This window comes from Macaca nemestrina, chromosome 8 (assembly GCF_043159975.1).
Source record: "Macaca nemestrina isolate mMacNem1 chromosome 8, mMacNem.hap1, whole genome shotgun sequence".
In the NCBI taxonomy this organism is placed as follows: Eukaryota; Metazoa; Chordata; class Mammalia; order Primates; family Cercopithecidae; genus Macaca; species Macaca nemestrina.
This window is the reverse complement of record NC_092132.1, coordinates 28266130-28291144: the sequence shown is the minus strand read 5'-3', so window position 1 is coordinate 28291144 and position 25015 is coordinate 28266130. Positions and strand designations below refer to the sequence as shown.

General features: G+C 39.9%; 1 long non-coding RNA gene across 16 annotated transcripts in view; it reads right to left on the bottom strand.

Moving 5' to 3' along the window:
• Window positions 1-206: 206 nt before the first annotated feature.
• The window catches only part of LOC105475937 (uncharacterized), a 459161-nt gene continuing 434352 nt past the window's right edge, over window positions 207-25015 (bottom strand). For 10 of the 16 annotated variants that reach the window (XR_011606791.1, XR_011606795.1, XR_011606792.1 and 7 more), the window contains 3 exons: window positions 24907-25010; window positions 24021-24083; window positions 207-2664 (listed from right to left, as the gene is read on the bottom strand). This is a non-coding gene — a long non-coding RNA (uncharacterized lncRNA). Of the gene's footprint in view, window positions 2665-13755; window positions 13993-16475; window positions 22522-24020; window positions 24084-24906; window positions 25011-25015 lie in introns of those variants that run through there. The other 6 variants (XR_011606790.1, XR_011606794.1, XR_011606793.1 and 3 more) reach the window with 6 other exon arrangements.

Genomic DNA, 25015 nt, shown 5'->3' with positions numbered 1-25015 from the left:
ATAAGAGCACAGAGATTAAGTAACAGAATCCTTATATATTCAGTATTTCCCTAAAACTTGAAATATTTTTGACTATAATTTTCTCTGAGAGTAACATAATGGATCTCTTTAATAGATGAGACCTCTTGAGGCCAATGAAATACAACAAGGCTCCTTTATTTCTATTCCACACTTTGTTATTCTCCCAAAGCTGAGGTGGGAGGACAAGTGGAGAAGAGGAGAGGAATAAAGAAATTGGCCTCTTACTGTCTTATACTTGTGGAGTCTGCCAGTCAGAATTTCTTTCCCAAGTAATCCATGAAGAGAGGACTGGTACCGCATTAGGAAACCATGTTCCCCAAGTTTTGTAGTAGGACTAAACAGATGTTCCTGAGCAGTACATGTGGGACATTATGACTTTATGTATCAAATTTGACCCTTTTATCACATAAAAGAAGAAATCAGGAAAAACTTACAGTTTTATTAGAGTGTTCCAGAAAGATGCAACCATCTCTCTTTTACCCCAGTAGTTACCTCCTAATCTTCCTTGTACAGTCCATTGGTCAAGCCAAGTTGTATTCTCTGAGAAATTCCATTTCTTCCCCTTAGGAAGCATCACTTTTACGGGCAAAAGTCTTGGCTTTTTGGGTCTTCTAATGTTTAATAAACCCTTGGACTTTTGTGTTTTTATAGGTGTGAACTGTCACTCTAAAGCAAGTGGGTGGGGAAGCTCAAATCCCTAAGTATATCCTATAATTCCAGTACAGTCTCTCTATTAAAGACTTATAACTAGTTTCTACATGAGCTACTTAAAATCAAGGACATCTTGCCTGAAGGAGTAATGAAGAAGTTACAGTCCTCACATGAATGGAATTTTGACTCTATTCCTTGCAAAATAATAACCTTACAATTATTGAGTTAAGGAGTGTTTGACCTCCCCTTCTTCCTGATGACATTATAAAAGTTTGTATTTGTGTCTCTGAGGTATGGGAAACAAGCAATAACAAACCCAAAGAGATTGACTTTTTTAAAATGTTCAAATCCTTCCTTTAATGAGGTTCAGGGAATTAATTCTGTTTCTGGAACAGATAGGCACATAACAGAGAAAGAGAAATGGTTTTGGCTACAAAATCTTCATTTTTTCCCTTGGCTCTTTGGCAAATTTAGAAAAAACTGTAACTTATATTTATTAAGCAGTTGCTATATGCTAGGAAGTTTACATACTACCCTCTATTATTAAATACTCATGACAACTCTGTTTTTTAGGTGGGAAAAACTAAAGATTAGATCTCTTAAGATCATACCATTATTAACAGTACTCAGCATAGTGAGGGTTTAAACTCAATCTCTTTGACCTCCTGACCTTCTACCCAGTTCTTTTCATTGGTGTCTCTATAATGAATAAAAACTGTAGAAATTACTAATCCTCTAGAGATTTCATTGTTGATGTCTACACTAAATGGAATTCCAAGTTATTTCCAAACGTGAGAATATACTGTTAGAATTATTCAACTCTGAAGCAACTCACTCTAAAACAATCTTAGCATGTCATTGGACAGATGAATTGTACAGTAAGGGATCCAGAGAAAAATATGAGAGCCCTGCCTAGACAAGTATTATCAGCAGCATAATAACTTTCCCTTACTATGCCTTCATTATGTGGCTGGCACTGTGCTAAAGGGTTCTTATGAATTATCTCATTTACTTCTCAAGACAATCCTAGCAGGTAATAACTATTATTATTTTATAATGGGAGAAGTTAGACCTGGAGAATTTAATTATCTTGCCCAAAGTAATACAGGCTACTAAATGGTAGACCCAAGAGTTGAACTTGAGTAGTCTGATTCCAAATATGTGCCCTTAGTCACAAGGAGCTTATGTGAGATAACTATAAAAGAAAGTCCAAGACAAAAGTAAGATATTTGTTGGGTAAGTATGGAGAACAAAATAATTCCAAGAGAGTTGAATGATTTTGGATAAGGGATGACGGATAAACTGACAAGTTTGGAACTGCTTATTTTTCCTTGCATATTAACTGAGTCAGGTCATTGATCTTTTGAAAATGTTTCTCCTATTAGGTGTCAAAAAATAGAGGATTAACTATAAGCAGACACTCAATTTCCTGAATCAAGATTTTGTTGGAAGGGTAGGTCTGTTACAGTTGGTTATTGACTGACAACTCCAGAGCCAACCAAGCTCTTTCATGTCTTCCAGGGAACTAACAACTGTGAGTGTCTAGTAAGCATCAAGAGCCTTAACCCTGGTGACAGAAGATGAACACTCCCATTAGGGCTCCACTTCAAAATGAAGTACTCTAGTTCTTAGGCAGAGGACTAGAAGGAAATTAGAGGACTATGTCACTTGTAACATTTTTGCCACCATACTAATAATGGACTTCTGTTCTAAAAGTCTAAGCATGCTTAATTTGACTTCCCAGAGCGTGGAAAACTATGTGTAGCTATGTCTGCAATGACAATATATTTTTTCAAAAAGATCTCAAAATGTAACTGGCTTCCAGCAACAAAAGCACCTTACTTCTGGCTCAAACATCTATGAATTGGCTGAGGTCAAACTTAGACTTGGCTAAGTTAGGCTTAGCTCCAAGCTGTAGAGTTGGATCTAGGTGACCTCCATGTGTCTCTCATTTGCCTTGATCCAGCAGCTACCAAGGTGTTTTCTTCTCACCTATAAAGACAGAAACAAAAGAAAGGAAGTTAAACTATGTAAGCACAGTTCACATTTCTGTTTATGCTACTTCTATTAACATTGTGTTGGTCAGGGCAAGTCACATGACTAGGCTTAAAGTCAAGTGGCTGGAAAGTACACTCTACTCATCATGATGGCACGGGCAAATTATGAGGAATTACAATCACTCTGATAAAATCTTAACATTCGTAGATGGATCGGGAGAAAATAAAGTATCAAAATGAGTGCGAAGAGCTGTAACTGAAAACCATCTTAGACACAAATTAATTGTCCCCACCAATATTTTATCTTTCTTTGCTGCTGGCTGTCTGTATATAGGAGTTTCACATGGCTATCTCCTTCAGGGTCAGCATTTAAAGGTAAACTCTATGGAAAACATATTCTAGCACAGAAAATCTCGGGTTATAATGGGATTTCTCAGAAATGGAATCCAGGGATATGGTAACTTTGAAGGAAAAAACAGTATGTGATTGGCATTCAGCTTTGTCTGGGATCTAAAAAGCTGTGTTGTGGTCAAGTAGAAAGTCAACAGTGGTAATTTACATTAGTAGGAAATGAGAAACCATTTCATAGAGAGCCAGAACTTGATGCCCAAGGATGAGGTTAAATTATGAAGCAGATGATAGGTATTTAATTAACTAGTGTGGACACCGATGACCACAAAAATGTGTTAGGAAAGCACATTTAATCTGTCTTGGGATATGTTTTCCTCTCTCAGCCTTCATTTGAGGTGGCTCATCATTTTTAATTCCTTGGGCTGTCTTTCCTTTTTCTGTTCTGTTCAAGCAACTCTAGCTAAGCCTGTATGATATCATACTACCTTTCAAGCTGGCTTCATCTTTTTTTTTTTTTTTCTCATCTTCTGCATTTTCCCTGTGTTATTCACAGATCTTATTTGTCTTGCTGTATTTTGTACTCTCTGTGAGTTTCTGGAACTCCAATCTTAGATTTTTTTTTTTTTTTTTGATTCAGGAACTTCTGACATTTCTACCTCATTATATGCTGCTCTTAGCAACTGATGATACTTTTATCTGGCTCAATGTCAACTGTACTCTCTCATAATAGGGTAGGTGGCTTATTGTCCCACACTTCTTAGGCAGATCTATTGCTTCTTTTTAATGTTTCCTGGTTCCGGGTCTAAAAATTTTTATATTCATTTTAGACTTTTAAACAGTTTAAGTATGATTTATGTCTTCCACTTCTTCCTGTGCAGGTATCTTACCCTGAAGGGGAGATGGGGAGACAGGGAGGAAAGAAAGAAAGTAGAGGGTGGGGGAGAGAGAGATGAACAGAGAAGAAGAAAGGTAAATGTGTAAAGTGGGAAAGAAAGGGAGGAAAAAAGGATGATTGAATGGAGGGAGGGAAGGAGAAAGGGAGGAGGGACAAAGGAAGGAGAGAGAGAGAATGGAGAGAGAGAGAAAGAGAAACAGAGAGAAAGCGTAAGGCAGAGATCAAGAAAGCCAAGAAAGAACTTGGAAAGGTGAGAAAAATTGCATAGGTAGCTGATACCTAAAGGCTTTGCCATGAAGATCCCCTGACGCTATGATTGTTTTATGTGCAAGATTCCCCCCTACTATATAAATATAAGGGAGGGAGAGTGCTAAAGAAACAGAAAACTGATCTTACAAATTAGAAGAAACTGTGAAAGTTTGTGAACATTTAGTACAATGCAGATGCCCAGGTTCCCCCCTTGATTCCTAGAGTCCAGTATTACTATTAGTAGACCTCTTTCAAATTAGAAAGCTACAGCCTTCCAACCATGCACATTAATAACCCAAATACTTGCTGAGAACTGCCACTTTGTAACTATTCCATCACTGCCTCTCAAGTTCTGACAGTGAAAAACATGCATATCTCCCTCATCTCCCATTTCTTAAACTAGATTTGCCAGTGGCAGCTGCCGAGGGGTGAGAAGCCTATAAACTCAAGGTGTTTAAGACAAATTTGTTTTCCTGTCTGCTAGCTACTGAAAAGACAATTTAAAAATTATGCTTAAGTAAACCCAAGAAAGCCTTCAACACCTATAGGTAATACACGTGTTTTTCCAAGGACCCAGTGTGCACATAGACCCTATGATTTTACAGATGGTGGTGGGATCCTGTTGAGTCCAGATATTGGAGGCAGAGCTCGTATTTGGCTGACTGTATTAGGTGAGGTTGGTTGGTAGGTGGATCCTGATATTGCACCCAGTGCTGGAGGTAGCACATGGGTGTATCCATGTGTGCCATTCCAGGTAATGAGCTAAAAGTCCTCTCACCAAGGTGTTACGTAATCTTCTTTTTCCCAAATCCACTTGAACATGCATGCATTCTTATCCTACTTGTCCTCACTGCATATTTCACCGTGTTGGTGTCTTCCTCCTTGAAATATTCTCTTCTTTGGTTTCTATGACATTACAGTCTTTGGGTAAACTTCCATTTTATTTCCTTTCAGGTTTTCATTTGCTCCACTGTATTTGTGTTGGTATTCCATTTTCTAGCCTCTTTGGCTTTCACTGTACAATCTACCTAGGTGGGCTTTTCTAATTACCCAACTTTAAATACATACAAAATTCTCTTAAGTATTTTTTCTAGCCTCAGATTCCACAGGTCTTGACTTATATAACTGACAAACTACTCAATAGTTCAGCATGAGTTTTCCTTAGCAACCTCAAACCCAGCTGAATTTTCATCTCCCATCTCCCCAAACAAGATTCTTTTTTATGGGGGCAATGGTAGATTCTTATTTCAGAAATGGTGCCAACATTGACTACTTGCCCAAATCTGAAATCTGGACTCCTGCTTCATTCACATCCCAATACCCAGTCATCAGAAACTCTTATGTTTGTACTTTTTAATATCCCTTGAGCATTTTCACTTCTCTCCATCCCCACTACTGCTTCCATTGGTGGTCATTATCTCTGATGACAGTCTGGATTATGGCAAGGCTCAGCTGGCATCACTGTATTCATATACTAGCTGTTTGCAATCTATACTTAACACTGCAACCAGAATGAGCTTCCTACTACACAAATCATTCACACCTCTTTCCTCCTCCTTTGTACTCTTATGGGCTCCACATTGCCCTTTCTGTAAAGTCCGATACCCCAGCATGACTTACGAAGCTCCATCATAACTGACTCCTACTCACTTCCTCATGCACATTGCTTACCTCTCCCTTTTTCACACCCTACAGTCTGGCCACACTTACCTCTTTGGGTTTTCCTGGACATGCCTTGCTGCCTTCTGCACTTGGGATTTTGCAGTTGTTCTTTCTTCCTGAAACAATCTTGATAATTCCTAATAATTTTTTTTTTTTTGAGACACATTCTCGCTCTGTTGCCCAGGCTAGAGTGCAGTGGCATGATCTTGGCTCACTGCAACCTCTGCCTCCTAGGTTCAAGCGATTCTTCTGCCTCAGCCTCCCAAGCTACAGGCACCTGCCACCATGCCCAGCGAATTTTTGTATTTTTAGTAGAGATGGGGTTTCACCATATTGGCCAGGCTGGTCTCGAACTCCTGACCTTGTGATCCACCTGCCTCAGCCTCCCAAAGTGCTAGGATTACAAGCATGAGCCACTGTGCCCAGCCAACTCCTAATACATTTTTAAGACTAGCTTTATCTACTAACTCCCCTAAGAAATCTTCATTTACTCATTCATTTGTGCATTTACTAAATATTTATTAAGGAGCCTTTCTGTGCAAGGAGCTTGTCTTTGTCAGTTTGGGCTGCTATAAAAAACTATCATAGACTGGGTAACATAAGCAAAAGAAGCTTATTTCTCACAGTTCTGGAGACTGAAAGTCCTGGATCAAAGCACTGGGAGATTTGTTGTCTAGTGAAGTCTTGCTTCCTGGTTCCTAGGTGGTCATCTCCTTGCTGGGTCCTAACATGGTAGAAAGGGTGAGAGAGCTACTTTGGGTTTCTTAATAAGGGCACTAATGCCATTAATGAGAGTTCTGCCCTTATGATCTAAACACATACCAAAGGCTTCACCTCCTAATCCCATCACATTGGGGATTAGGATTTGAGAATATGAATTTGGGGAAAGCACATTCATTCCATAGCAGAGTTGCTAAATGCCTGGGCACTGGGTTTGTTGCCAGCCCTTAAGATGTCCCATGGCAGCCATACTTAGCTCTCTATATTTGTCAAATTGCATTTAATTTGTTTTTTATGTCAATGTCTCTCCCACTAGACTGAGAGTACTCTGGGCAAAACCAGTGTCTTACTCGTTTTACTGATTTTTGTTTTTGCAACACCCAGTTCAGTACCTCACATATAAAGTAGGTGTTCATAAAAATGTCTGGAATAAATGGATGAATAAACCATTTTTTGAATTTTTTCTTCACTCTTAGAACACAGCAAGATTAGGTTCACCATTAATCTGAAAACATCTTTTTTTTTTTTCCACTTAGATTGGCAGAGCCACTTCATCTCAGCACCTGTTCCTGAGGCAAAATCATAGAAGTCTTTCTAAAATCTCTTGCCAGCTCTACATGGTGTAACATTCCTAACTTCAATGAGTGCAAAGGACAGAAAGCCAAGGCTGTCTTAATCTGACCCCAGGTTTCCTTTCTTGCTTGAACGGGGCATGAACAAAACCAGTTTCAGGGTGAGGAATGTGTAATTTTGTACACACTGAAGATGGGGACATAGTTTCCTGTACAGAATCCATTTATTTCTCTTTCAGAAGTCCTTTATTCCATTTTGGTAAATATCTGTGTGTTTCCCAGGAAGAAAAGCTTGGTCTCCAGGCAGCTTTCAGTTTCTGCCCTGCCTCCGTAGATGGTTTTGGCATTGTCACAGCAAGCATATGGTAAAACTCAATAATATTTGTTGAATTGAATTATCTTGGTGGTAAGGGAAATAAACCCTGTGGACCCCACAGAGCCACAATGGTCAGGAGCTTTGTTTGTGTTTAATCTGCTTTAAACCCTTGGGACTAGAAATAGATGAATAAAAACTGGCCTCAGAAATCCCCTGTTATGTATTTCCCTCATTGTCTTTCCTCACTTTATCTCTAGCCACAATATATATGTGGCTTACCTTATAAGCCACACAATCTTATAAGGTACGAAAATGAAGGTATTTCTGTGGGCTATGTGAAAACCATTCAGTTGACCTAGACTTTGATGTCAGTTTCAGGGCTGATCCAATTGCTAATGCATTGTGCACATATACAGCATAGAGAAAATGCACACAGGTCCTCACTATGATTCTTAGGGACAGGCAGTGGTGTTCAAATAAACATAAAAGACCAAGAAATCCCATCATGTCTTTTCTTACATAATTCCCTGTATTATGCTGAAAATGATGACCTAGAAGGAAAGGGAAAGATAGGACAACACATCCTTCTTTTTCTTTACTCATCATTAATCATCAGTAAGTAGAAGGGAGAGAGTGTTGGTAGAATTGTAACAAGGAGTGACATAAAAACTGTTGAGTTAGTTTTGTACAGCATTTCAACTGTTCTGGTAAAAACAAAATACAAATACATGAGTTGTGAAATACAAATTATATTTTCAGTGACTCTTCATATGAGCAAAATGATTTTCAGTAATTTTAGTGACTCATATGAGCGAAATGTTCTTACATTTGCACTTCAAATTGTCATTGCATGATATAAAGATAAATAGAAAAATTAATGCTAATCATTTAAATTTTTATTTTTTCTTTACTTACAACAAATTAAACAGCAAATTAAAAAACACTATCACGAGTTAAGAGAGAAAACATAGAAGGAAAAAAAAATCCCTTTGGATCTTAGTGCCTTTAACAGCCCTCTTGTTCCTGTCTTTTGAAGGAGAGATTCCAAATTTTCATTTTGCACTGGGCCTGGAAAAATTTTTAGCTAGCCATGATTACTAGACTAATGATGTGAACATTGATTCAACAAAGATTTCCTGAGTGCCCACTAGTACCTAGACTTAAAGAGATAGAGAGATACCTAAAGAGATAGGTAGAGAAGGCCAGCTGAGACTACAAAGTAGAATGTAAGAAGCAGAGCTGGGGAGGCACAGGCCAGTGCCCTTATAGTGAGACCCTGATACAAGCTGGGGAGGCGTCTCATCTTGTTTGGTCCAGGGAGACACTGAGATAAGGCTCCCAAGGATGCTGCCTGAGCAAACCTCTATTTTGTGCAGGTGAAAGCTGTGCTGTGCCTCCTTGCTTGCGACTGGAGTGAGTCAACTTACCTGAGCAATCAGAGTCTTTCACAGGCTGCATGACTTACTCTGGGTTCTTCTCTGCTCATAGGATAGCTTGTATTCATTTGGGAGGAATGTCAGATACCCCCGGTATCAGCTAAAGGATCTAAGATGTGGACTACTAGCCTGTCTCACTACTTCCTAGTCTGTCCTTACCAGGGGCTGATAGAATTTAGCCCTTAATATTAAGGTCTTAAAAAAGAACAGGATCTTTCTTTCTTGAGTTTAGTGGACAGCCTCCTCTCCTCCCTAATCTTCCACTCCTGGCCATGAGGTAAGATACTCTCACGGCCCAGGTATCCTTCTCTTAGAATGAAAGTAGCTGCTGATAACCATGTCTGTGACTCCTCTTAGACCATGACTTGACAGCTTCTGGACCCACAACTTCAGCAACTTTTAAAAAAAGAAAGTCCAAGGAGTTGAGATGGGCTTTGAAACTTCAACCAAGTAAGGTGAATGTGTACTCATTAAGTCTTATCTTACTTAAGCCAAGACAAGACAAGACTTAATAAGAATGGGTACACATTCACCTTAATGGGTTGGTTCTTCTAAGTATTTCTCTTCCATTTCTCCTCAGTGGTCCTTAGCCCCCTGCCCCTCTTCACACCAAAGTTGCTTCATCAGATGTGGGAGCTTATATTGGTTTATACCCTTTTGAGGCCTGGTCATTGCTAGTGAGGGCCTATTTTTATTATTCACTCAACTGTTTTTCTACTAGTGTTACAAGTGAATAAAACTCACTAGTAACGCTATTTAGTAACACTAACTCATTAGTAACACTACTAACCCGAGTTACTGTCATGGAATTCTTGGGGTGTCGCTTCACCAGCCAGAAACCTCTGTGGCCAGTGGTGCCTTTGCCTGAGTTTTGTCTGGGCCCTCTGGACTCATTCTGCCAACTTGGCCTGGCAGGCTGTGCTTGGCTCATGCTCTGACTTGAATCCCATGACTGCCAAGGGTAAACCAGGTGTGGAGTGGCAAGGAGTATGTGAGTGAGCATGGGATGGTCCAGCCACTGTGCACAGGCAGGCACACCAACTGGGGCAGGTTGGGCAGCTCCAGGCACCAGCATAGGTGCTGGCTCCCTGTGAGGCTTTGACTGGACCAAGCATCTTGCAAGCAGCTTCCACAGCTGGCACTGGGGAATGTGGTGATGCCTGGAAGGTTGGATATGCCAAGAGGTGCAGAGCCACAAAGAGGGTGTCATACCCCTGGCTCAGGGAGCCCCTAGGTTTGGGCTCCCCGAAGGGCCACAGCTCTTCTCATCTTCTCTCTCCTCTCCTTCTTGGCATCGCCAAAATGGTGAGCAAGGGGCGTGTTTCAGCCCTGTTTGTGTTACAGCTCTTTTAGCCCTGCCATTTGGCAGGTTCCAAGTTCTTGTTCTGTGTCCAGGAAGAATGAAGTAGGCAGACAAGTGGAGGGTGAGCAAGGTGAAGAGGAGTTTTATTGAGCAGCAGCTCAGAGGAGAACAGCTCAGAGGAGACCCGCAGTGGGTAGCTCCTTTCTGCAATCAGGGTGTCCTGATGAGTGGCCAGCCCTCAGCAGAGGGGGGACCCTGGAATGGGCAGCTCCTCTCTGCAGGCAGGGTGTCCTGATGAGTGTCCAGCTCTCAGCAGAGAGGAGGCCCTGGTGTGGGTAGCTCCTCTTTGCAGATGCTTGTCCCATCCTCTGTTTGAGTCTTGCTGAGTTTGGAGCTTTTATGGGCCTCAGAGGGGAAGAAGTGTGTGCCAGTTGGTCCATGAGTGGCCATGGGTGGGCCTGGAAAAAGCACCACAAGTTCCCACTCCCATTCGTGGGACCAGCAGCCTTGGCCCCCAGGCTTCAGGCCCTCCCTGGCTTGAAGGTGGGGCTTCACCTGGGACCTGTCCCTTTCCACCCAGAAGCCCGTCTGCCTCCTGTTGCCATTCATGGTGTCCAGGTTGTTCATGCCATGGGGCACCTGCAGGCGAGAGCTGAACTGCCCACAGCCTCCTTCCCATGCTTGTTGGGACCCAAATTCACAGGGAGTCTAGGTGGCAGGGGGCTGGCATGGCAGTGCTGCCCTGAGTGTGTGCACACCTGGCTAGGCTGTGACAGCACCTGGGTGTGGCCCCAACCTTGCTCCAAGATTGGAGCTGATGCCAGGAACATGCCAGGCAGCGGGAGCAGATATCTCCGGGCCTTGGGGGTAGGCGGGGTCTTCCCAGGCCCCTAAGAGTGCAGAGATGCCCAGGTCCTCAGCCGTGGCTTATGTGGCTGCAGCTGCGCCAGGAAGGGCGGGGCTCCTGCCTGCTCCCAGCCCCCATTAGCTCTGTGTAGCACACAGCCCTGGCTGCACCTTCCCCACTGTAGCTGGTGTCATAGCAGCAGCTGCTCTAGATGGGCCACTGCTGTCATCGTTACTAGTTGGTTTTATTCACTCAATTATTTGTTCTAGTTAGTGTCACTAGTATTACTAGTTATAACAGTAACATGTTACTAGTTAGTAACTAGTGTTAGTAGTTACTGTTACTTTTAGTAACACTAGAAACTAAACTTGACAGGGTTTTTTTTTTGCAAAAAAAAATACTTTTATATTGCCAAAATGATCTTTTTTTCTTAAAATGGGACTTTCTTGACAAAGTTGTCATTCATTCTGCTTTGCTCATCTCCCAAACTGAGTTAATCACAAAGTGAATTAAACAAAAAGCAGCAACAACCTTGTACAAATGATATCTTTTGGAATAGGGAGATGGTCAAAGCCTCCCGATAAAGCTTCCCCAAAATCCATTGCCTTGTTCATTCCTTTAGTCAAGTAAGCAGTATTTATTGAGGGCTTCTACTTGCTAGGCAGTGAGGTGGGAACTGGCTGTGAACAATGCAAAACAGATAGTTTCAGCCTTTGTGGAGTTCAGCCTAGAGTTTAGTTGGAGGCACATGTTTTTCAGCTGGTCATAAACTTATATAATTACAAACTGTTCTTAGTGTTATGGAGTAAATGTATAAAGACCTGTGATATCACAGAACAGGAAGTCAGACCCAGTTTGGGTAAGAGTTCAGGGAAATTTTTCCTGAGAGTATTATGGGCTGAAGCACTGAGCTGTTGTTGAGAGAGCAACAGCTCTCAACTCTTCATTTACACATTCTTGATTCTTGGGCTCACCTTTTCATCATCTTTCTCTCACACCAGCTCTTGTGGCTGTATTTCTGGCCAGGAATTCTGGAAAGGAGAAAGACTGTCTTGATGTTATAGTCTGTCTTATACACTGATGGGGTTTGAACTTTGCTCTTTCCAGGTGTATTATTAAGAAGGAGAACTTATTTTCTCTGCAGAAGGGCTAGGTTTGATGAGTACATTGAGTGACCCCTGCTACTCCTCATCCATGTATGTGGTAAACATTGCTAATCAATAGAGGCACTTGTTCCTGCTGAGCTTAGATGAACAATTCTTACAAAATGTCTAGATATTTGCTTCCAAATGATTGAAGTTGCAGTGAAGCATGAAGTTGACTTGCTGTTCCACATTTCACATGCCTGCCTTGCTTGGTAAATGGAACCCAATTGGTTCTACGTGAGCTTGAAGAAAGTAGATGCTGTAATGACTTGAGTCTGCCTTTGATTTAAGGTTCATCTAACATTTGGGTCAAGGAAATCTTCTATTCTACATTTGCAAATCAGACTCAGATACTGTTCTGGCGTCCTGGGAGCACACACAGAAGTTATTAAATTAATAGTTTGAATGCTTAGGATAATTGACACCTAATATTTCGCAAATAGATAATAAACACCAATTTAAACCCTCATCATTATTAATAATATTATTATAAGGGAAGAGTCATCACTCTTAGGAAGAGTGGGAACTACCTGCAAAGATGGAGCAGAGTGAGGAAATGACATATTGTCATGTGACCACTGTCAGATTTTTCTTAGCAACATTTTAACTCCAAGTTCTACTTGTCCTTGAAGCCTTCACCTCTCCCCACCTCCCACTCACACAAAAAGTCATGGAGCACTGGGCCATCTGGCACTCTTTGTCTTATTACTGCCACTGGAGCTGGAGATGCTAAGAATAATGACCATAGCCCCTATCTTTAAGAAGCTTATACTCTAGTGGGGAGGCAGAAAATAAATGAATAGAGTCATCCCATTTTTGCCTTCATGGAACATGCAGGCTGGAAGAGAGAGAGAGATATTAAATCTATAAACATATAATTTAAAAATTATATAAGTTCCGGGCCAGGTGCGGTGGCTCACGCCTGTAATCCCAGCACTTTGCGAGGCCGAGGTGGGCGGATCATGAGGTCAAGAGATTGAGACCATCCTGGCTAACACGGTGAAACCCCGTCTCTGCTAAAAATACAAAAAATTAGCCAGGCATGGTGGCAGGCATCTGTAGTCACAGCTACTCAGGAGGCTGAGGCAGGAGAATGGTGTGAACTCGGGGGCGGAGCTTGCAGTGAGCCGAGATGGCACCACTGCACTCCAGCCTGGGTGACAAAGCAAGACTCCATCTCAAAAATATATATATATATGTGTGTGTGTGTGTGTGTATGTATGTATGTATATATGTACACACATATATACACATATATGCACACATATATACATACATACACATACATAAGCATATGTGTATATATACGTTTATATGTGTGTGTGCATATATATACACACACACACGTTCTGTGAAGCTAAGTAACAGGGTAGAAAAAGAGGGAAAAACAGGAAGAGCTAATTTAAAATTCGAGCATTTAGTCAATCAAGACCTCCCTGAGAAAGCAGAATTTAAGCTAACGGTCATCTCATTTTTCTATGAATACATGCTTGGTAGGATGAGGGTTTCTCCGGTTATTTCAATAGTGTATCATACATATACAGCCAAGAACATGCATTCTGATCAATCAGTACAAATCAGCAAACTCACCTGCCTTTGCCTGCTCTTAGTGGAAGAATAGGAATGTTAAGAATGCTGTACTCAGAATCTTTGGTAGAGTATCACTCGTCTGTCCTACTTTAACCTTTGTCTTCATATGAAACCAGATGATCAGGAAAGCGTGTAGCTCCCTCCTCTCCACGGATGTGTGTCTGGGATAAACTGCTACTGAATATGCTACGTTGACACTGAATGCTCAGTAATGCTCTCTGGGAAAGGATGGATGGCCTATTGTAATACAAGAATAAAATATATGAATACTTAATTATATTTAAGATACAATTCTGGTTTCATGTCAGAAATGTTTGGTTTATCTATACATAGAGATACATGCTGCTGATACGCACTTCTGTTGGGAATACACATGAATCTGCTGTTGGTGAAGGCCTGTGGCCCGCTCTCGATGCCTGGACATAATAGACACTCAACTCATGCTAGTTTGCCTCTTCTCTCCTCTTTCTTTTAATTTCTCCCTTGTATTCATTTATGCACAATTCTTTTTCCCAGCTACCACCTAATACTTACAGATCCAGAGAGTGGAAAGGGGCTTACAGAGCCATCCAGTCCAAGAGTTTATAAATTGTATTTTGAGGGTTCCCAGGGACCCACGGAAGACTATCCAGGGGATCAGCAGATGGATGGACTGAGTAGTCCTCAATTCCAAATTCCAAAAGTGTCACTTTTGCCCAATAAATTCAACTGGAGCTACATATACGTGTGTGTTAAGAAAACTTCCAGTGCTAAAAAAAAAAAAAAAAAAAAAAAAAAAGGTTTGAAGACCATGAATAGTTTCAGTCCTTGTTTTATAGAAGATAAAAATGAGCACCAGAGTGGAGAAATGGCTGTCTCAAGGACACATGAAATGTAGAGTCACAACCTAAATCCAGGCCTCCAGGCCCATAAACCAACACATTTAGAGTCTCGTTTATCTTAATATGATCTGCCTCTGGCCTTCACCCCTTCTTGGGAAAAGCTGCCTTTCTACTGGATTTTTGCTCTAGGAACATCACAGTTAAGAATTTCTGATTCTATTCATTTAGGATTGGGTGGATGTAGTTGGTTGGCTTCCCTAAAACACTGCTGAATACAGAAATAATTGAGAAACGCTTTCAGACATAAAATTACTGAAAGTATAGGTAGAGTTGAAATTGAGATTCATCTCAAAAAAGTGTACCGCCACTTGGGGAGAGAATATCAGAAACAGACACTATAAGTGAGAAAGACAAATCCTAGAAAGCTGGCTGCAAGAATGGCATAGGAATAGTGGGCAGAAGAGCAGATATGATTTTGCGATGGGATCAGGTAACAGAAAATAAACAGACTGTTTGGGATGGGGCACAAAGGAATGCCAAGTAAAGCACTCAGGGGAGATTGTCCCTCTGTTTTTTGGTAATACTGTTCTTAGAGAAAAGGCTATTCTATTTTGTTAGCTCAGCAGCAAAAAGATAGAGACGAATTGGAGGAAGTTCAGCAGAGCAGTGAATGGGGTGGATAATTAGCTGCTGGGGAAAAAGGTAATAAAATATAATGCTTTTGAGGGGCCGTCATGATAGTTTTCTGTTACAATGCTAGAAACCAGAGATACCAAGTGGGGAGTGAAATTACTTGGGTACACAGAGGTTTAGTGGAAAATGATTGCATATGGTTAAGAATATAAGAAAATAGGTTAAACTCAGGGATGAATTCTAGCAGAGAGAGAATCAATTTATCAGCCAATTAAGTCAGCATGCTAGAAGTAGGAGCAGCTTAATATAAAGTATAAGATACGTATCTTTCCTCATAAACTTTCAGCTGTGGAATGCCTACAGCCAAACCATTCTCTCTCTCACACACTTTTTAGTGAACAATCTTTGTTCTGTCCTGAGGGTATTTGCACCTGCTGTTTCTTATGTCTAGATTTGTCATTGCACACCTTTTCTCCGTCCCACTCAAGGTCTCATGACTGACTTCTCATTGTTATTCAGGTCTCATGTCTCAGCTACAATGTCACCTTCCCTTGTTTTAAATTGAGGCTGGGAGTAGTTAGCAACTTGACAAATATCACACCATGTCTCACTCCACAACCCAAGCCCTCCAATCTCAATGTTGCTTTACTTAATAAGAAATAGACATTTTAGTTAGAGAAAATATAGTTTAGCTTATACGATGGGAGAGCTAGAGGTAGCAGTTTCTCATCTGAAGTCTAGCAAAGGTCAACCAAAAGAAAGAAAATATCTGGTGACCACAAGCCGTCACTTAGGGTATCTTAAAGAAAGCTGTAGGGCAAAAATGGACAGGAGCCTTTAGGAGAGCCACCAGCTTACAGAGTATTCAATGGATGGGCTTTTACCTAAATAATTATAAATAAGATTCCTGCTCACTAAACATCATCAGTCTCTTTTCGGACAATAAACACTAACTGATGGAAGGGTTTATTGATAAAATAAACTCTGAGTACTGCACCATTAAATGAGATGGCATTTATTATTTGTTTTGGAGCCATACATTGAACTAAGTGCTTTACATACTGTATTTCATTTAATCTTGACTACAACCCTATGAGTTAGGTACTATTGTTATGTATCCATTTTACAGATTAGGGAAGTGAGGTTTAAAGGTTAAATGACTTTCTGTCACAGTACTATAAAGTAATGGGAACACGAGGTGAGCCAGATAGTCTAAAGGTACCACATCTGTAAAAATGCACTGTACCCTCCATCCCTTCCCCTACCTCAAACCCCATATTGACAACCATTTTGTATAAATACAAAATAATAGCAATTATCTACTATTTGCCTACTCTATCTCAGATGCCATACAGATTTTTATATATTTCATTAAATTCTTTACATGTATATCATTTAATATTTACAAAAATGTTAGTGGATGGGTATTACGGTCACCAGTTAATAGATAAGGAAAAAAGGATGTAAGTTGTTGAGTAGCTTGAGCAGTCTCACAGTGGAAAAGATACATTTGAACCATGCGCTTTTAATTGTCTGATACTTTCTCTATAAAGATATTTTGAGCATCTTGGAGGAGGTATTCAAATCTTAATCTGTAAGAACATAACCACTTTCTTCCACAGCTCCTCTTTGAGGCTCTGAGCCCCCAACACAAGCCTGCCCTCTGACTCTGGGTCCCATGCTTTCCCTCGCTGTACCACAGGGCATGCATGGGTGCTCTTAGAGCAGGCAATGGAATACTGGTTTGTGCTGGAAACAAGAGGCCGGTTTGGCTACTGGAGGCACTTTCAGGCCTTCTACAATGAGCAGAACAGGGTCTCCTGGAATAACGTTTCTTCTGCTCTTATAATTGTTAAGTTCATTTCCTCTGCTTCAGACTTCAGTTCAATCTCTAAGATCTAGCTCACTGATAGCTCACTGCCTGTTTAGAGTAGATACTATCAATGTTTGTTCAGGGAATGGTTGAAGAAACCTATACTCATTTAGGCTTTTTTTCCTTGTTTCTCCAACTGGAATAATTATTTTAATTTCATAAAATTGTTACCCAGAGCTGCCATTTTCCAGTCTCCTAATCCATGAATGTAACTCTTCTCTGAACCCTTCTTAATGTCTCTATTGTGCTCTGTAGTGTCCTTTACTAGAACTAAACATACCACTATTTTGGAGTATAAACAAGTTCAAATGTAATTCTCTATGTATAGGATTTAGGAGAATGGCAAGTCAAAGAGTAAATCGATGGATGATGAATGAATGATAGAAACTACCAGAAAAGTTTTCATCTTAGAATCTGTATTATGCTCTCTTTTCAATTAAAAATATTATTCTATCCCTTCCCCTACCTATGAACCCATATGGCCCCCAGGACGGAAGGATAAGGTAAAGTGTTTACTGACTTTGGTGGAGACCTCCCAGTAAAGAGAAGTGCATCTTTCCAGGGCCTCATATCTGAATTTTTATCTTGCACATCAAAAATATGCTCAATTAAAAGGGATTAATTGGATAAATAATTTTGGAGTTGTTGGACACACCATCTCCCTCTTAAGAGTGTCTCAGTGTACATAAGCATATTTAAGTCCAATAGTAAAGCCCCGTAGTCAGGAGACCTATTTAACTCAGATTGGCTCAGATGTATTTACATACTGCCTATGATCAGCCACTGAAGACACTGGAAAAATTCAATTTTAGAGTAATAGTATTTGAAAAGAACATTTCCCTTTATTTGGATATATGGTGTGATGGTTAATAGTGCTTGTCAACTTGATTAGATTGAAGGGAGCAAAGTATTGTAGCTGGGTGTATCTGTGAGTGTGTCGCCAAAGGAGATTAACATTTGAGTCAGTGGACTGGGAAAGGCAGACCCACCCTCAATCTGGGTGGGCACCATCTAATCAGCTGCCAGTGTGACCAGAATAAAAGCAAGCAGAAGAACATGGAAAGACTAGACTGGTTTAGTCTTCTGGCCTACATCTTTCTGCCCTGCTAGATGCTTTGTACCCTTGAACATCGGACTCCAAGTTCTTCAGCTTTGGGATTCGGACTGACTTTCTTGCTTTTCAGCTTGCAGGAAGCCTATTGTGGGACCGCACCTTATGATCATGTGAGTCAATATGCCTTAATAAACTCCCCTTTATATATCCATCTGTCCTATTAGTTCTGTCCCTCTAGAGAACCCTGACTAATACATACAGTATCTGAGAATGCAGACTTCCTATACGAAGTTCTACCCAGGTGGTATGTCACTGTTGAGCTGTGGGATTTCAGGCTGGATTCCAATTTGTTTGATTTTTTAAAAAATCATATTGATGTTTTTAAAAATACTCTTCTAATCTTTATAGAAAATCTGTCTCCAATAAATTCATGTAAACCCCTTCAATGTACTTGAATTTTAGCTTGTGCTTCCTTTGGATACAAAGTTTTCCATAAGTTTAGTATTAGTGGTATGAAGTGGTTCTCTGCTTCAATTCATTTGTCTTAAATATACCTATTTCATGATCTAAGAGATGTCTTTTAAATTAAATGAATGAGTTGCCTAAATTATTATTCCATAAATTTATATTACATAATTCTTTTATTAGTTACCATTCATCTTTCTGACTTTAAAAAGATCGAATGTTGCTAGTCAGGTTTTATTTAGCATTTTATCTCTCATTGCCCTGGTTACCTTGAGTGCCGTATTAGTTTACAGGGTTGCCATAATAAATCACTACAAACTGGGCAGTCCAAATAAACAGAAATCTAGTCTATCCCAGTTCTGGACTCTAGAAGTCTGAAGTCAAGCCATCAACAGAGACATGCTCACTCCAAAGGCTCTAGGGAAGACTTTTTCTTTGCTGCTTCTAGTTTCTGGCAATCGTTGGCATCCCTTTGGCTTTGGCAGCGTAATCCCAATTTATTCTTCATCTTTGCATGGCCTTCTTCCATGGGTACCTGTGTGTTTCTGTATCCAAATTTTCTCTTTTCTCATAAGCACACCAATCGTTAGACTTAGAGCTCATCCCAATACAGTACATGATGCATCTTAACTTGATTACAGATTCAAAAACCTTGTTTCCAAATAGGAAACAGTTCCAGATTCCAAGTGGACAAGAATTTTGGGGAGACACCACTCAACTCAGTGTAGTCTACTCTCTAGGCCCCAAAAGTTCATGTCTTTCCTACATGCAAAATACATTCCCTCCATCCTAACATCCCCAAAAGTCTTGAGTCATTCCAGCGTCAACTGAAAGTCCAAAATCTTATTATATGTAATTAACTTGAAAAGTCCAAAATCTCCTCTTCTAAATCATTTAAATCAGGTATGGGTGAGACTCTGGGTAGGGTCCATCCTGAAGTAAAATTCCTCTCTATTAGTGCACCTGCCAAACTAGACAACACATTATCTATGTCTAGAATACAATGATGGGACAGCCACAGGGTAGAAAATTTTCATTCTAAAAGTGAGAAATTGGGAGGAAAGAAAGGGGTGATGAGTCCCAAGCAAGTTTGCAACCCAGCAAGACAAGTAGAATTTCAAGGACTGAGAATAATTCTCTGTGGCTTGATGCTCAGAGAGCCTGAGGCATCTGCCCTCTCTTCTTGGCCCACATGAGTGGTAGTGCTGTCCTTTCAGCCTGTCACTCTACCCTCACTGCCCTCTGAGTCATCTTTCTTTTTGCTTTAAGGGTAACATACTTTTGTTTGTTTGTTTGAGAAAGGGTCTCACTCTGTTGCCCAGACTGGAGTGCAGTGATGTGATCTTGGTTCACTGCAACCTTCACCTCCCAGGTTCAATCTGTCCTCTTGCCTCACCTTCCTGAGTAGCTGGTACTACAGGCGTGAACCCCCGTGCTGGGCTAATTTTTTGCATTTTTCATAGAGACGGGTTTTGCCACGTTGGCCAGACTGGTCTCGAACTCCTGGCTTCAAGCAATCCATCAGCCTCGGCCTCCCAAAGTGCAAGAATTACAGGTGTGAGCCACTGCGCCCAGCCAAGGGTAACATACTTTTTCAACTGAGTTGCTCTATCAGCCTGTTTCTTGCCTGTAGAATCCCATAAGTCCAACAGCTTTCTTTCACTTCATCCCATCTCTGTCCTGTTTAGTCCAAGCTACAGCTGTTAGTCATATAACATTCTCAAAACCCTTAATAGTCTTCTGTGGACATCATGTATAACATTCTCAAAACCCTTAACAGTCTTCTGTGGACATCATGGGGATCACGCCATTAGACAAAAAGTTTCTCCACACATTTCTTCTGGATAACCTATTCCTGGCCTTTGCTGACATGGCTGATTGAATGCATAAGTCATATGCCTAATCTCTTCAGCAAAAGACTGTCCAACTAGACCCCAACTTGAGTTTCTCTTCTAGAACTTGCTTTCTCATATTATTGCAATGTGACTAGGCTGAGAATTTTCTAAATCATCTGGTTCTGGTTTGTTTTTTGCTCAACAGTTTCTTTCTCTATTTCTTTCCTTTCACATTTTATTATAGGCTTCTAGGAGAAACCAGGCCATACTCTGCTTAGGAACCTCAGTTAAATATCCAAGTTTATTGCTCACAGGTTCTGCTCTCCACCCAACAACAGACTACAATTCAGCCAAGTTTATTCTACTTTCTAACAAGGATTGCCTTTCCTCCAGTTTTCAGTAGCATGTCCCTCATTTCCATCTGAGGCCTCACCAAAGCATCTTTAATGTTCATATTTCTAGCAACATTCTGTTCATGACAATAGGTATTCTCTAAAACAACAGAAATTTCCCTATAATCCTCCCTCTTTACTTGTTTCTGAGATCCCATCAGAATTGCCTTCAATATCCATATCTCTGTTACCAAAAAGGGGTCCTGATCCAGACCCCAAGAGAAGGTTCTTGGATCTCATGCAAGAAAGAATTTGAGGCAAATCCATAGGATAAAGTGAAAGCAAGTTTATTAAGAAAGTAAAGGAATAAAGAATGGCTACTTCATTGGCAGAGCAGCCCAGAGAACTGTTGGTTGGCTATTTTTATGGTTATATCTTGATTATATGCTAAACAATGTGTGGATTCCTCATGAGTTTTCTGGGAAAGGGGTGGGCAATTCCTGGAACTGGGAGTTCCTTCCCCTTTTAGGCGTATAGGGTAACTTCCTGATGTTGTCATGGCGTCTGTTAATTGTCATGGCACTGGTGAGGGTGTCTTTTAGCATGCTAATATAGTATAATTAGCATATAATGAGCAGTGAGGACAACCAGAGGTCAGTTTTGTCACCATCTTGGTTTTGGTGGGTTTTGGTCAGCTTCTTTACTGGAAGCTGTTTCATCAGCAAGGCCTTTGTCACCTGTATCTTGTGCCAACCTCCCTATCTCATTCTGTGACTTAGAATATCTAACCTCCTGGGAATGCAGCCCAGTAGGTCTCAGCCTCATTTTACCCAGCCCCTATTAAAGATGGCGTTGCTCTGGTTCAAACACTTCTGACATTTCTGTTAGAATCTCTTCAAAGCAATCTAAGATTTTTCTATCATGCACCTAAAAACTCTTCCAGCCTCTATCCATTATTCAGTTCCAAAGCCACTTCCATATTTTTATTTATTTATTTATTTTTTTACACAATAGCACCCTACTTCTTTGTACTAAAATCTCTATCAGCGAGGGCTCTCAAGAGAAACAAAACCAATAGAACTTACACACACATACACATACATATATGTCCACATATATGTGTTCTTTATATGAGTGTATATATTAATGAATATGAATATATGATTTATTTTAAGAAATTGGTTCGTATGGTTGGGGCCTGATACATCTGAAATTTGTAGGGCAAGTCAGCAGGCTGGAAGCTTAGTCAGGATTTTTATGTTGCAGTTTTGAGGTCAAATTTCTTCTTCCATGGCAAACCTGTTTTTGCTCTCAGGACTTCCAATTGATTCAGTGAGGCCTACCCACATTATTGAGGATAATCTCTTATTTAATGTGAGCTTATTTTAGATGTTAAACACGTCTACAAAATGCCTTCACAGCAGCACCTAGATTAGTGTTTGACTAAATAACTGGGTATTATGGCCTACCCAAGTTGACACATAAAACTGCACGTTACAGGTGCTTGTCCCTATTTCTTCTCCATTTCCAGATTATTTCTCCTAAATTGCAGAAAGCAGAGCTATACATAGCTATCCAAGTCTAACTTCATGAAGAATAGAATAAAGTTTCTTTTCATTTTAAATATACATCATACTTTGTCAGATTTTTTTCAGTTGCAGCTCTTCGTTGGACTGGTATTAGTATTGGCTTTATTAATCTCTCATTCTCTTACTTATTCATTCCACAAACATTTGCAGAAGGCCACCACGCTCTAGGGAGAGGAAAATGGTTTTATAAATTAGTGCTTTCTGGGATAAAGGAAGTTTATAATCTGCACTACTTAATAATAGCCACTAGCCACATGTGGTTATCGAACACTAGGAGTATACTTAGTATGACTGCGGAAGTAGATTTTTATTTTCATTTAATTATAATTAATTTAGATTTACATTTAAATGTCTAAATGACACTACTGTATCGGGAAATATAATTTCCTGTATGCAATTGTGGTGCAAAACTCATTGTGGTTTTTATCATTAAAAGTGATGGCAGAAACCACAATTATGTTTGCACCAACCTAATAAATTACTGAGTTTCTTTTACTAAGACACAGGGATAAATTAGATTTTGATTATTGTTTCAGAGATTGTTAGAGTAAGAAGGAACTTCGAGCAAGAGAAGATTTTAGAGATGTTTTTCTTTTGTGGATGAGGACTCAGAGGTCAAATGAACTGCTGAGGATTAGAGCTTGTTGGCAGTGGTGCAGGACCCAGAACTTGGATTGGCTGCCTGTCAATTCAGTGTTTATTTCCCTACCCTGTTCTATGTCCCCATCTAATTAGACCATTTGATTTTCCACCTGGAATCCCTAGCCCACTTTGACTCTAATTAACAAATGCCTCTAAAAATAGAACTCAGCTTTGCACATGGTTTCAGAATGATTGCATCTTGCCTGCTCCATGGCAGAATGATCTGGCATTTTCTTTCAGTAGCTGGTTGGCTTATGACACACCTATCACCTCTGCAGTGATGCCAAAGGGATGTTATCTCTGTCTGACCCCCATATGCTTTATTGGGGAAGGAAAACCATTCTGTCTGCGTAGCACTGAGTCATCAGTATTTTCTTTGGAGAAAAATGTCACTTGGCCCACATGATGCAATTTTTGCCGTAGCACCTTTCTCGATAAATCTCTAACTGACAAAAACAGAGTGAGAAGAGCATCATAAGAGTTTCTCACAGGACCATTGATCTATTTTCTTATACTAGTGAACTTCCTTTGTTCATTTCCAATGTGTAAAATAGACGCATTTATATTGACAGCGTGCCTTTGTCAGGATACTGTTCTTACTGAAATAAGCTTGAAAATATTTTGCACTATACCAATAACAGGATGTCATATTGACTCTGCATTTAATATAATATCAAAGTATTAAATATAGCCCATAAAGCACTCAAAGTTTGCTTCTGCTCTTTTTAGATAAAGGAAAATTTAAAAATAATGGCAATCAGTTGCTGCATAAAATGGACCTGTGCCTTGCAATGGGCATTGGATTTGAGGAGCAGATGGAAAGTGTCTCTGAGATGAGAAAGATTAAGTAATATAATTTTAAACATGCTTTGCCAACAACAGATTTTCTGTCACGCTGATCAATTATTGAAGATGAAATTCTTATACCAGCTAGAAATGAGGATTGTTATTTAAGGGAAGGAGACGATACTATCTCTTGGTGAAGAGCTTATTATTTGGGGCCAGACATCCAATCTACTACCTGTGATTGCCAACATGATCCAAGTTCTATCATTCCTATGAGAGGTGAGTCATCCACCCATTGCTGTAAGAGAACCAAATTTAGATTGGATATTTGAGCCAAAAACACAACTCCCCCAGATCTCTCAGGTAAAAAACAGTAATAACTAACACTGAAAAATCTATGGGATAAAGGTCAGCCATTATAAAATCAACCACAATATAAAGACAATAACCACAAATAATTGTGGTTATTTGTATAACCACAATATAAAGACAATAAAATAATTTGGGTAATTATTTTATTTTTATGGCAAAGTATTGTAAATTATAATAAATATAGCAAAACTGAATCAATCCAAATGGCCTCTCTTTCATTCTAATCACCTTTATCATTCTGTTATAAACCAGCTTGTTCTGCAATATATAATTAGTGAAGTATAAGGTCCCCAATTTTTTAGGGAAAGCATTCTAGGCAAGTTTATTGTTTAATATTTATCAGTATCATTTGATACTTGTACAATATTTTATTTCTATGAGTAAATTACATTTTTCCTTTAACCAACCTTGGGGTACTACTAGGGGTAGTTAAAACATGTAAGATAATTATCAGCAGGATAAATACAATATCAAACTCTTCCTAACAATATTTGATGTTCAGTAGTTTTATTCAGTTAAATGGGAGTTTTGCCTGCACAAGGACTGCTGGTTGGGAAGTCTATAGAAGCAGCCAATATTTAAGTGGATAGATTAAAAATCAAATACCCCTACATGACAAGAATAAGCAGAATGGTGTTTAGAGTGATATGTACCAATGGCCATAATATTTCTCATATGCTAAATGCAGACTTTTCTAATTTTATTTGTACAGAACCTCTTTCCAGAAATGGCTCCAAAATGTGACTTACTAGTGCTGGTTTAGCAGGTGACGAGATGCCTCCAATGCTCAACCCAAACTAATGAATGGAAAACAATCTTTTCCCTCTCACTGTCTCAGATTCTTACAACCATCCTAAA